This window comes from Hypanus sabinus, chromosome 2, assembly GCF_030144855.1.
Source record: "Hypanus sabinus isolate sHypSab1 chromosome 2, sHypSab1.hap1, whole genome shotgun sequence".
NCBI lineage: Eukaryota > Metazoa > Chordata > Chondrichthyes > Myliobatiformes > Dasyatidae > Hypanus > Hypanus sabinus.
The window spans coordinates 181,315,233-181,327,660 of record NC_082707.1 but is presented as its reverse complement, the minus strand read 5'-3'; the positions used below and the strand labels follow the sequence as shown (position 1 = coordinate 181,327,660).

The window sequence follows — 12,428 nt, the reverse complement described above, 5'->3', positions numbered from 1 at the left end:
GCGTAGGAGGATGAAGCGAGATTTGATCGAGGAATACAAAATTATGTTGGGTATAGATAGGCTTTTCCCACTGAGAACTGAGAGCTAGAACTAGAGGTGATGGGTTAAGGGTGAAAGGTGAAATGTTAATGGGGAACATGAGGTGGGATCATCTTCATTTGGGGAGCGATGATGGGAAGGAACGAGCTGCCAGCAGAAGTGGTGGATTGCGTTTGATTTCTACATTAGTGAGAAATTTGGATAAGTACATGGATGGGAGGGGTATGGAGGGCTATGATCTGGGTGCAGTCTGATGGGACTCGGCAAAATAACAATTCAGCATGGACTAGATGGGCAGAAGGGCCTTTTTCAGTGCTGTAGTGCTCGGTGACTTTATTGTCAGGTGTACCCAGATACAGTGAAAAGCTTGCATCGCATGCTGTTCATATGCAGTGCATGAAGGTAGAATAAGATAAAGCAATAATAATGCAGAGTAAAGTGTAAAAGCTGCTGAAAAAGTGCAGTGCACGTAGAAGACAAAGAGCAAGATCATTACGAGGTAGACTGTGAGGCTGAGTCCATCTTATAGTACAAGAGGTCAATTGATAACAACAGGATAGGAAATGTCCTTGAGCCTAGTGGTACAGGCTGTTGTGTCTTCTGCCTGATGGGAGAGGGGAGAAGAGAGAATGTCCAGGGTTAGGTGGGGTACTCGATTATGCTGACAGTGAGAAGTGTAGACAGAGTCCACAGAGGGGAGGCTGGGACGAGCTGAGCTGTGACTTCAACACTGCATTTTCTTGCAATCACGCACAGACAGACAGCCATGGTACATCCAGACAGAATGTTTTCCATGGTGCATCGGTAAATATTGGTAAGAGCTGAGAGGGGACATGCCAAATTTCTTTAGCCTGTAGACCCTGAGGATGAGGGTGAGTGACACCCCCACTTCCCAGTTCGGCTTGTGTGTGAATCTGAGAGTCCAGGACCTGGCCTAGGATTGGAGATCTCTCTGTGTCTGTGCGTGTGGGAGGGTGGATGGGTCTCTCTTGTATTGTTTTATTGTTGTTGTTACTTGTATTGTTCTGCTGAAGATTGTGGACGTGCTGTGTTGACCCCAGCACATCTTTAGATTTTGGTGGTTGTACTTGTGATAAATAAATCTGATCATGCGCTGTACTGTTCTACATTCTATGTTCCCTGTTTAGACAGGCGGTGTTCTGGTGCCGGGTGTCTGTCTGTCGTCTCTCAGCCCGGGACGCCGGGCCAGTGATCGAGGCCGTTCCTGGGAGCAAATGGTCCGTCGGCTCCCTCTGCCTGGCCTCTGTAAAACTGCAGGTGGGTCGCCTCGTGTGCTTCCCAGGAGAGGAGGGAGGGGAGTGGGGAAATGGAGAGAAGGGAGAAAAGGGGAGAGGAGAGGAGAGGATAAAAGAAGGGGAGGGAGTGAGAGGGTAGCAGGAAGGGATAGGGAGAAGAAGAACAGTGGGAAAAGTTGAGGGTTGTGGAGGGTAAAACGGAAGTGTGGGGAGGGTGGATGGGGCAGGGAGAGTGGGAGGGAATGAGTGGGGAGGAGAATGGGGAAAGGAGGAGAAAAGAAGAGGAGGTTGAGGGGAAGAGAGGGGAGGTTGAGGAGAGGAGTGGAGGGGGAAGGACTGGGGAGGAGAGGGAGTAGGGAGAGGAAGGGTAGGGAGGAAAGAAGCAGAAAGGGGTGGGGAGGGGAGAAAAGGGGCAGTTTAGATAGGAGGTCGTGAGGGATCGGATAGTGTTCATGTTCAAAGGGAGATGCCAGTGGTTGTACATGTTGTAGCGTAGTGCATACTGTACGGGAGATCCAGGTTCAATTCCTACCGCTGTCTAAGGAGTTTGTATGTTCTCCCCGTGCCCACATGGGTTACTCCGGGTGCTCCGGTTTCCTCCCACACTCCAAAGGCTCACCGATGGATAGGCTAATTGGGCATGGTAAATTGTCCCTGATTAGGCTAGGGTTAAATCGGGGGTCATGAACATTGTGGCTTAAAGGGCCACAAGGCCTATTATGTGCTGTATCTCACTAAATAAAAGACATTCAGGCGAGACAAGTGATTAAGTGGGCAAATGGTATGCTTGCCTTTCGAACAAGAGACTATGATTATCGGAATATGGAAGTCTCATAGCAATTATACAGGCCCCTGGTGAGATCACACCTGGAGTGCTTTGTAAACACAAAGATTCTGCAGATGCTGCAACTCTTGAACAACACACACAAAATGCTGGAGGATCTCAGCAGGTCAGACGGTGTCTATGGAGAGGAATAAACGATCGATATTCGGGGCCAAGACCCATCATCGGACCGGAACGATGCCAGAATAAGAAGGCGAGGAAGGAGGAGGAGTACAAGCCGGCAGGTGATAGGTGAAACTAGTTGAGTGAGGGAGCTTGAAGTGAGCTGGGAGGTGAAAGGTGGAAGACGTTTCTTCACTCGGACGGTCGTGAGGGTGTGGAATGAGCTGCCAGGGCAAGTGGTGGGTGTGAGCTCAATTTCAACGTTTGAGAGCAGTTTGTACATGGATGGTGGGGGTATCGAGGGCGATGGTCCAGGTGCAAGTCGATGGGAACAGGCAGTTTAGGTTTTTTTGACATGGACTAGATAGGCCAAAGGGCCTGTTTCTGTGCTGTATTTTCTAGTGTGCCGTCTGCCTTCGTTTTCACCTTATCCACTCGCAGTCACTTTTAGTGACCTATGGATCTGGACCAGAAGAGATGCCTCTGCACCTCAAAGCCAGTAGGAGGCCCACCATTGACTCTGCACTTTCTCCTTTTATTTCAATAGGTACAGTTTTATATATATATATATATATATACACACACACATACATACATACAACCTGAAATTCTTTTTCTTTGCAAACATTTCAGGTTAGAATCACAATCAGATCCAGATTCATTTATCCACGTGTACAGTGATCTGTGTCATGTGTGTTAACAACACAACACAATCTGAGGATGTGCTGGGGGCAGCCGGCAAGTGTCAGCACACATTCCGTGCCAACACAGCCTGCACACAACGCTCAGCAGAGCAACACAAAACACAACACACTGCAACACGATAACAACAGCAAAACAAGCCCCATTTCTCTCTCTCTCTCACACACACACAGACTTAGTCACATTCACACACACACACACACACATATACAGACACACAATTGACAGCACAATAACAGCAGCAAAACAAGCCCCATTTCTCTCTCTCACACACACACACTCTCTGAAGTACACACACCCATTCACACTCTCACGCACACACACACATACAGACACAAAAATGACAACACAATAACAGTAAAACAAGCCCCATTTCTCACACACACAAACACACACATACTCTCACACACACATACACACACGCGCACACACTGTTTCATGCAGATGCACTCACACACGCACTCACTCACACAAGCACGCACACACTCAAATCTTTCCAACTGGGGACAGGCCGTGTTCAGCCTCCAGCAGACTCAGAGATTCACAAAATCACAAAGACCAAGGCTTCTGCAGACTTCCAATTGACCTATGAGCTTCAATCTTTGGTCTTTGACCTCTCGAAGTGCAACACCTCACACTCCTCAAAGGATGACCCCCCCCCCCCCCCCCATAATCTGCAATTCTCTATCACGTCCTTAGGTAGGGAAACCATACCTGGTGTAATACTCCAGCTGCTAATCTCAGAAGTCTGGCATATCAATTTCAGTACTCCAAGTTGAGGGATCTATATTGACCAGAGTTCTGCAAGAACATCCCTGGTCTTCCCTGTGTTCAGGGAAGCAGTTGGGTCTTGAATCATACACACAAAATGCTGGAGGAACTCAACAGTTCAGGCAGCATCTTTGGAGGCAAATAAACGGTTGATGGCTTGTTGCGAGACCCTTCATGAATAAGTTACTCACTGCCCATTACGCCGCTGGCATTTAGGGCAGCAATGAAGGTCCTCCAACACCGTCTGTCCTTGGTCATCTTCTCCATTGTGTCCCAGGCGTGGGTCAGGGTCCTCATTCCTGCCCCTACGGTATGGCGTCAAGTTGTCTTTGGTCTTCCTGTGTTTCCTCTTCGTCTTCCTGTGAAGTGCTGTCTTGATGATGGAGTTGGCCTCTCCTCATCACATGCCCAACCCACCCCCTCACATCCTCTTGATGACACTGAAGGGGCAGGGTGTAGTCGGAGATCTTTCGCAGCCAGAAAATACGGTCATGCATCAGCATTCTGACCTGTACAGGAGTGTGGACAGAACACAGCTTGGGAAAACAGCCAACATAATGAAACACCCCACCCACCCTGGACATTCTCCCTTTGAGCAGAGGATACAGAAACCTGAAAACATCTGCCACCAGGCTCTATCCCACCATTATCAGAACTCTTAAACGGACCTCCCTGTAAGAGTGGCTCTGCATTCTGAAGAATCAGAACTAGATTTATTACCACTAACGTTCGGTGTGGGGTGAAATTTGTTGTTTTACAACTGCAGTACAGTGCAATGCATAAAAAATTACTACAGCTTATAATAAGAAAAATAGTAAAATAAGTTGTGTAGGTAGCGTTCGTGTGTTCATTATCCATTCAGAAATCTGATGGTGAAGGGGTAGAAGTTGTTCCTGAATCACTGAGTGTGTGTCTTCAGGCTCCTGTGCCTCCTCCCTGATGGTAGGAATGAGAAGAGGGCATGTCCTGGGTGGTGAGGACACAACAGACTTCGTATACAGGAGTCCGAAGCAACTCAGAAAGCACTAAAGGAACTCCGCAGGTCAAGCAGTGTCTGTGACTCAGATGAACAGTCTCGATCTGAAATGCCAACTGTCCATCTTCCTGCACAGAAGCTGCCTGACCCACTGAGAACCCCCAGCATCTTGTGCGCTGCGTCATATTCTACATTGTGTTTTACTTTTTACTGCCTTGATGTACTTATATATAGAAAGATCTGTTGGGATAGCATACTAACAAAAGCCTTTCTCTCTGACTTACTATGTATGACGCTTGCAGATTTCTACAGATGAACGGATGCATTCTGACCGGTGGCGTCTTGGCCTAGTGCGGAGGCTCCAGTGCAGGGAACTGTGGGAAGCTCGGAGGCTGTCGACTCACCAAGCTCCACCGCGGGCACAACCTCTCCACCATCGAGGACATCCGCAAGAGATGATCCCTCAAGGCAACATCCTTCATGAAAGACCCTCACCGTCTGGAACGTGTCCTCTTCTTCACCATCGGGGGGTGAGGGGGCAGGTACAGGAGCCTAAAGACACACTCGATGATTCAGTAATAGCTTCTTCCCCTCTGCCATCAGATTTCTGAATGAACGGTCCAAAAACTCATGAACCATGAACACTATTTCTTCTGTAATTTACGGTAATTTTATGTCTTTGTACTGCTGCAGCAAAACAACAAATTTTATGTTGTACAAGACAGTGATAATAAACCTGATTCTGATTCTAAACCAAACCTGGGTGGGACCTGGAGAACTGGACAAGTGACCATGTAGTACTGCCTTATGTCCACTGGGTGGTACCAGTGCCCTATTCTATGACCCAGGCAACTCAGAACGCTGGCTTTTACCAGTCAGAGCATCATGTCCTTGGCAAGGCTGCACAGAGTACTGGATGTAGTTTTGGTCATCCTGTTACAGGAAAGATGTGCCTAAACTGGAAGGAGTACAGAAAAGGATTTACGAGGGTATTGCCAGGACTAGAGGGCCTGAGGTAGAGGGAGAGGTTGGCCAGGATAGGTCTTTATTCCTTGGAATGTAGAATGAGGGGACAACCTTACAGAGATGTTTAAAATTATGAGAGGCGCGGATTAACTGAACAGGAACAGTTTTTTCCCCAGGATAAGGGAGACCAGATCTAGAGAGCATAAGTTTAGGGTGAGAGAGGGGAAAGATTTAAAAGGGGCATGAAGGACAACTCACGTGGGGGGGGGTGAATAAATGAAATGAAATGCCAGTAGAAGTGATTGAGGCAGGTACAAAGGTATCATTTCAGAAGCACTTGCATATGCACAGGGAAGGAGAGGCTTAGATGTTAATGGCTGCACAGAGTAAATTGGGACTAACTAGGTGGACACCACGATTGGCATGGTCTGGTTGGACCACAAATGGGTATCACTGAATTGTAGCTGAAAGAAGATTATAGCTGGGAGCTTAACATCCAAGAATACATATTGTTTTGAAAGGACAGGCAGAAAGCCAGAGGGTGGTGTTGTGGTTCCCCGTTGGTAAAAAAAAAAGAAATCAAATCATTAGAAAGGGGTGACACGGGATCAGAAGGTGTAGAATCATTGTGGATTGAGTTAAGGAACTGCAAATGTAAAAAAGACCCCGATGGCAGTTATATACAGGCCTCCAACAGTAGCAAAGGATGTGGTCTACAAATTAAAACTGGAGACAGATAATGTGTGTCAAAACGGCAATGTTACAATAGTCATAGGGGATTTCAATATGCAGGTAGATTGAGAAAATAAGGTTGGTGCTGGATCCTAAGAGAGGAAAATTGTAGAATGGCTTTTTAGAGCAGCTCATGGTTAAGCCTATTAGCGAATCAACTATTTGAGGTTGGGTATTGTGAAATGATCCATAATTGGTTAAAGAGCTTAAGATAAAGGAAACCTTAGGAGACAGTAATCAAAATATAACAGAATTCACCCCACAATTTCAGGAGGAGAAGCTAAAGTTAGATGTATCAGTATTACAGTGGAGTAAAGGGAATTACAGAGGCATGAGAGAGGAGTTGGCCAGAACCGATTGGAAGGGAACACTGGCAAGGATGACAACAGAGCAACAATGGCTGGAGTTTCTGGGAGCAATTTGGAAGGTGCAGGATAGATACATCCCAAAGAAGAAGTATTTTAAGGGCAGGATATTTCAACCGTGGCTGACATGGGAAGTCAAAGCCAACATAAAGCAAAAGAGAGGGCATATAATACAACAATTAGTGGGAGGTTAGAGGACTGGGAAGCTTTTAAAAATCAACAGAAGGCAACTAAAAAGGCAATAAAGAAGGAAAAGATGGAATACAAAGGTAAGCTGGCCAAATGATATTAAAAGAGATTCCAGAAGTTTAAAGAAGTGTAAAAGACAGGCGAGAATAGATAACAGACCACTGGAAAATGATCCTGGAGAAGTAGTAATGAGGGACAAGAAAATGGCAGATGAACTGACTAAGTATTTTGCTTCAGTCTTCACTGTGGAAGACAATAGCAGTATGACGGAAGTTCCAGAGTGTCAGGGGGCAGAATTGAGGGCAGTTGCTATTACTAGGGAGAAGGTACTTGAGAAACTGAAAGGTCTAAAGGTAGATAAGTTAACTGGACCAGATGGATACACCCCAGGGTTCTGAAAGAGGTAGCTGAACTGGACTCTGAAAAGAGGATGCTGTCCAAGTTGCATGCCATCTTGGATAATGACTCCCATCCACTCCATAATGTACTGGTTAGGCACAGGAGTACATTCAGCCAGAGACTCATCCCACCGAGATGTAGTCATTCCTGCCTGTGACCATCAAACTTTACAACTCCTCCCTCAGAGTGTCAGACACCCTGAGCCAATAGGCTGGTCCTGGACTTATTTCCACTTGGCATGATTAACATTATCATTTAATTATTTGTGGTTTTATATTGCTAGATTTCTTCACTATTCTTGGTTGGTGCAGCTGTAACGAAACCCAGTTTCTCTCGGGATCAATAAAGTCTGTCTGTCTGAAGAGACTGTGGAGGCATTAGTATTGATCCTTCAATAATTCTGGCATGGTTCTGTAGTAGTGGAAAATTGCAAATGTCACTCCATTCTTCAAGAAGGGAGAGAGGCAGAAGAAAGGAAACTATAGGCCAGTTAGTCTGAGCTCAGTGGTTGGGAAAATGTTAGGACCGATTGTTAAAAATGTGCTTTGGGGATACTTAGAGGCCCATGATAAAGTAGGGTGAAGTCAGCACTGGTTCCTTAAGGGAAAATCTTGCCTGATAAATCTGTTAGAATTCTTTGAAGAAGTAACAAGCAGGATAAACAAAGTGGTTGATGTTGTCTACTCGGATTTTCAGAAGACTTTTGATAAGGTGCCACACATGAGGCTGTTTAACAAGCTTTGAGCCTGTGGTATGACAGGAAAGATTCTAGCATAGATAGAGCATTGGCTGATTGGCAGGAGGCAAAGAGTGGGAATAAAGAGCCTTTTCTGACTGGCTGCCAGTGACTAGTGGTGTTCCACAGGGGTCTTCTGTTTACATTATATGTCAATGATTTGGATGACAGAGTTGAAGGGATTTGTGGTTAAGTATTCAGAGGATACAAAGACAGGTTGAGGAAGCAGCGTGGCTACAGAAGGACTTAAACAGATTAGGAGAATGGGCAAAGAAATGGCAGATGGAATACAGCATTGGAAAGTGTATGATCATGCACTTTGGAGGAAGAAATAAAAACAGTCTATAAATTGAGAGAAAAATCAAAAATCAGAGGTGCAAAGGGAATTGGGAGTCCACATGCAAGATTCCCTAAAGGTTAATTTGTAGGTTGAGTTGGTGGTTAGCATTCATTTCGAGAGGACTAGAATATTAAAGTAAGGATGTAATGTTGAGTATTGTGAACAGTTTTGGACCCCTTTCTGAGAAAGGATGTGCTGACAATAGTGAGGGTTCAAAGGAGATTCACGAAAATTATTCTGGGGTTGAAAGGATATGAGGAGTATTTGATGACTCTGGGTCTGTACTCACTGGAATTCAGAATAATGAGGGGGATCTCATTGAAACCTATCGAATATTGAAATATAAGAGTGGATGTGGAGAGGATGTTTCCTATGGTGGGGGAGTCTAAGACCAGAGGACAGCCTCAGAATAGAGGGATGTCCATTTAGAATGGCAATGGGGAGGGATTTCTTAGCCAGAGGGTGGTGAATCTGTGGTATTCATTGCCACAGGTGGCTATGGAAGACAGGTCATTGCATATACTTAAGGCAGAGATTGATAAGGTTGATAGGTTCTTGATTGGTCAGGGCATGAGGGAATACGGGGAGAAGACAGGAGTCTGGGGCTGAGAGGAAAATGGATCGGCCATGATGAAATGGTGGAGCAGACTCGATTGGCCAAACAGGCTGATTCTGTTCCTTTATCTTATGGCCTTGTGGAATGGAAAAGCCTACAAAGAGTGGTGGATACAGCCCAGTCCATCACAGGCAAAGTCCTCCCCACCATTAAGTACATTCACACATGATAGTAACATCCGTCCTCAAGGAGCCCCCCATCCAGGCCACGCTCCCTTTTCATTGCTGCAAACGGGCAGGAGAAACGGGAATCTTAGGTCCCACACCACCAAATTCAAGAACACTTATTACCCTCCAACCATCAGGCTTCTGAACCAGCATGGACAACTTCACTCACCTCAACCCCGAACCGACTCCACCAACTCCAGACTCACTTTCAGGAACTCAACAACTCATTCTCGATATTTTGTTTCTCCGCAGCTTGTCTTCTTCTGCACATTGGTTGCTTGTCAGAAACTCCAATATATTTCTTTAAATGCATTTTATTATCTGCATTTGCCTGAAAGGAAATTAGCTTCAAGGTAGTTTGTGTTGGCATATATGTAATTTGATAATAGATTTTACTTGGTCTTATTACAGTGCCAGCAACCCGGGTTCAATTCCCCAACTGTTTGTACGAATTTGTGCAACCCCCCCACCCCCCCATGACCTATGGGGCCAACCAAAGGTCTTGTTATCTTTTACAATCGCAAGACCCTGTTGAATATTAAGAACCTTAACTACTGCATGTCTACTCATCGGCGTTGGCGGAGAAAGTGAAGGAACCGGAGCTGATGCAGATCCTGCTGCTGCCTGCACAAAGGCAGCGTGCACTCCGACAGCGAGCGATCATCGTAGTTGCTTCCCTTGTGATCGCAAGGCCAGTTTGGACATTCGTGGTGTGGAGTGCTGCAAGTCTAATCCATTGGCTCATTGATGAATGGCGGGGGAGCTGTGTGGCTTCAGTCATAGCCAGGACTGGGCATCAGACTGTGGTGTTGCCTGTTTGCAGCTGCCCGGGGGAGGCATCAGAGTCAGGTGCTCCTCTGGAGTACTAGGAGCAGAGTGGTGTCGGTGCTGCCCCCAGTGTTTGTTCAGCAGAAGACCAGCTGTATTGTGTTTGACTGCAGACTGCCCCAACATTCATGGTCCCAGGGACTTGGGGATATATCTTTTCTGTGTGACCGGATTTTACTGCGGTCATGGCTGTGCTATATACGCCTTGAGCCATGTGTGACTGTTCTGTGTTTGTCACCTTGGCCATCATTTGGCTGTTATTCATAGGTATTCATCAAACCAAATCAATTTTAATTATTATTCAACCCATACAGAGACACAGCTGAATGAGACAGTGTTCCTCGGGGACCAAGGTGCAAAACATTCAACATAACAAGCAAACATTCAGAAAGAGTGAGTAACATATTTCAAAACATTAAGTGAAGTAGCATATTCACTCAGAAAAAAAGGCATATATAGAATCCAAGACCCTGAGCGACGATGTCCGGCAATCACTGGGACAGTACCGCTCTTATCAGTGTACACAATTCAGCCTGTCATTCCACTGCTGAAACAGAGGAGGGCAGCACCAACAGGTGACAAATCGATGTTCATGCCATCAGGTTGGAGGCTACCCCAACGGAATATAAGGTGTTGTTCCTCCAACCTGAGTGTGGCCTCATCATGACAGAGGAGGAGGCCATGGATGGGCATATTGGAATGGGAATGGGAAGTGGAATTAAAATGGGTGGCCACTGGGAGATCCCGTCACTTCTGGTGGACGGCGCATAGGTGGTTGGTGAAGCAGTCTCCCAATCTATGTCGGGTCTCACCAACGTACAGGAGGCCACACCGGGAGCACCGAACACAGTAAACGACCCCAACAGACTCACAAGTGAAGTGTTGCCACACCTGGAAGGATTGTTTGGAGCCCCGAATGGTAGTGAAGGGGAGGGTGTAATCCAACCTGATAGCATGAACATCGATTTCTCGAACATCCGGCACCCCAGCTCTCCTGCACAATGTCCCATCCCTCTTTTCCCTCTCTCCCCCTTTCTCCTTGCCCACCCATTGACTCCCTCGGGTGCTCCTCCCCACTTTTCTTTCTTCCATGGCCTTCTGTCTCTTTCACCAATCAGCTTCCCAACTCTTTACTTCCTCCCTCCCCCCGGTTTCACCTTGTGTTTCCTTGTGTTTCTCTCCCCACCTTTCAAATCTACTCCTCAGCACTTTTCACCCCCCAGTCCTGCCGAAGGGTTTCAGCCTGAAACATTGACTGATTGATGCTGTCCGGCCCGCTCAGTTCCTCCGGCATTTTCTGTGTGTTGCTCGGATTTCCAGCATCTCCAGATTTTCTCTTGTTTCTGAAGTCCTTACTTAGTTTCAAGCACGTGTTAATTCAGCAATAATTGAACATAATTTGACCAAAATATATCCATGACAGGAGGCAAAAGGTGTTCAGTTCATTATCCAAGCTTCCTTTTAATTAAATATTATGACCTACGAGCATCGAAATATCCTCGGCTGTGTCGAAGGAGAGTGAGAAATGATTCAACTCCCCGTGACTTTTGTCTGGAGTCAAAGCAAACTTCACTGAAAGTGCAGTGCAACTGGTGACATTTCCATCGGAAGCTCAGAATAGAACGTGAATCAGTGACACATGATGTGAAATTTGTTGTTTTGCAGCAGCAGTACAGTGCAAAGACGCAAAAATCTATAAATTACTGAAATAAATAAATAGCGCAAAAAAAATTAATGAGGTAACGTTCTTTTTTTTTAATAGACCATTCATAAATCTGACGGCCGAGGGGAAGAAACTGTTCCTGAACCTTTGTGGGTATTCATCCTTCTGTACCTCCTCCCTGATGGTAGTACTGAGAAGAGGGCATGTCCCAGATGGTGAGGGGTCCTTAGTGATGGATGCCCACCTTCCTGGGGCATCGCCTCTTGAAGATGTTGTGAATGGTGGGAGGGTGGTGCCTGTGATGGAGCTGGCTAAGTCTACAATCTTCTGCAGCCATTTGCAATCCTGTGTACTGAGACTCCATACCAGGCGGAGATACAACCAGTCAGGATGATCTCTACCATACATCGGTCAAAATTTACTGTCTTCAGTGGCCTACCAAACCTCCTCAGTCCCCTAAAGGACCAGAGCCCTTGCGTGCCATTCTAGTTTACATTAATGTGCTGGGTCCAGAACGGATCCTCTGAGATTCTGATGCCCAGGAACTTGAAGAAGCACACCCTTTCCACCGCTAAGCCCCCAGTGTTCTCCCACCTTCCCGTTCCTGAAGTCCACAATCAATTCCTTTATCTTACAACACCATTTTCTTATCTGGGATAAGGGTGCCCCACCTCAGTACCACCCCTTCCCACAGTGTGACCCTCCCTCAGTACCACCTCTCCCACAGTGTGATCCCA

At 46.4% G+C, this 12,428-nt stretch overlaps 1 long non-coding RNA gene across 2 annotated transcripts in view; it reads right to left on the bottom strand.

Annotated features, from left to right (window-relative positions):
• Positions 1–12,428, bottom strand: part of LOC132388449 (uncharacterized) — a 37,902-nt gene that overhangs the window by 12,403 nt on the left and 13,071 nt on the right. For both annotated transcript variants that reach the window (XR_009510240.1, XR_009510239.1), the window contains 2 exons: positions 9,370–9,531; positions 3,658–4,223 (listed from right to left, as the gene is read on the bottom strand). This is a non-coding gene — a long non-coding RNA (uncharacterized LOC132388449). The remainder of the gene's footprint in view (positions 1–3,657; positions 4,224–9,369; positions 9,532–12,428) is intronic.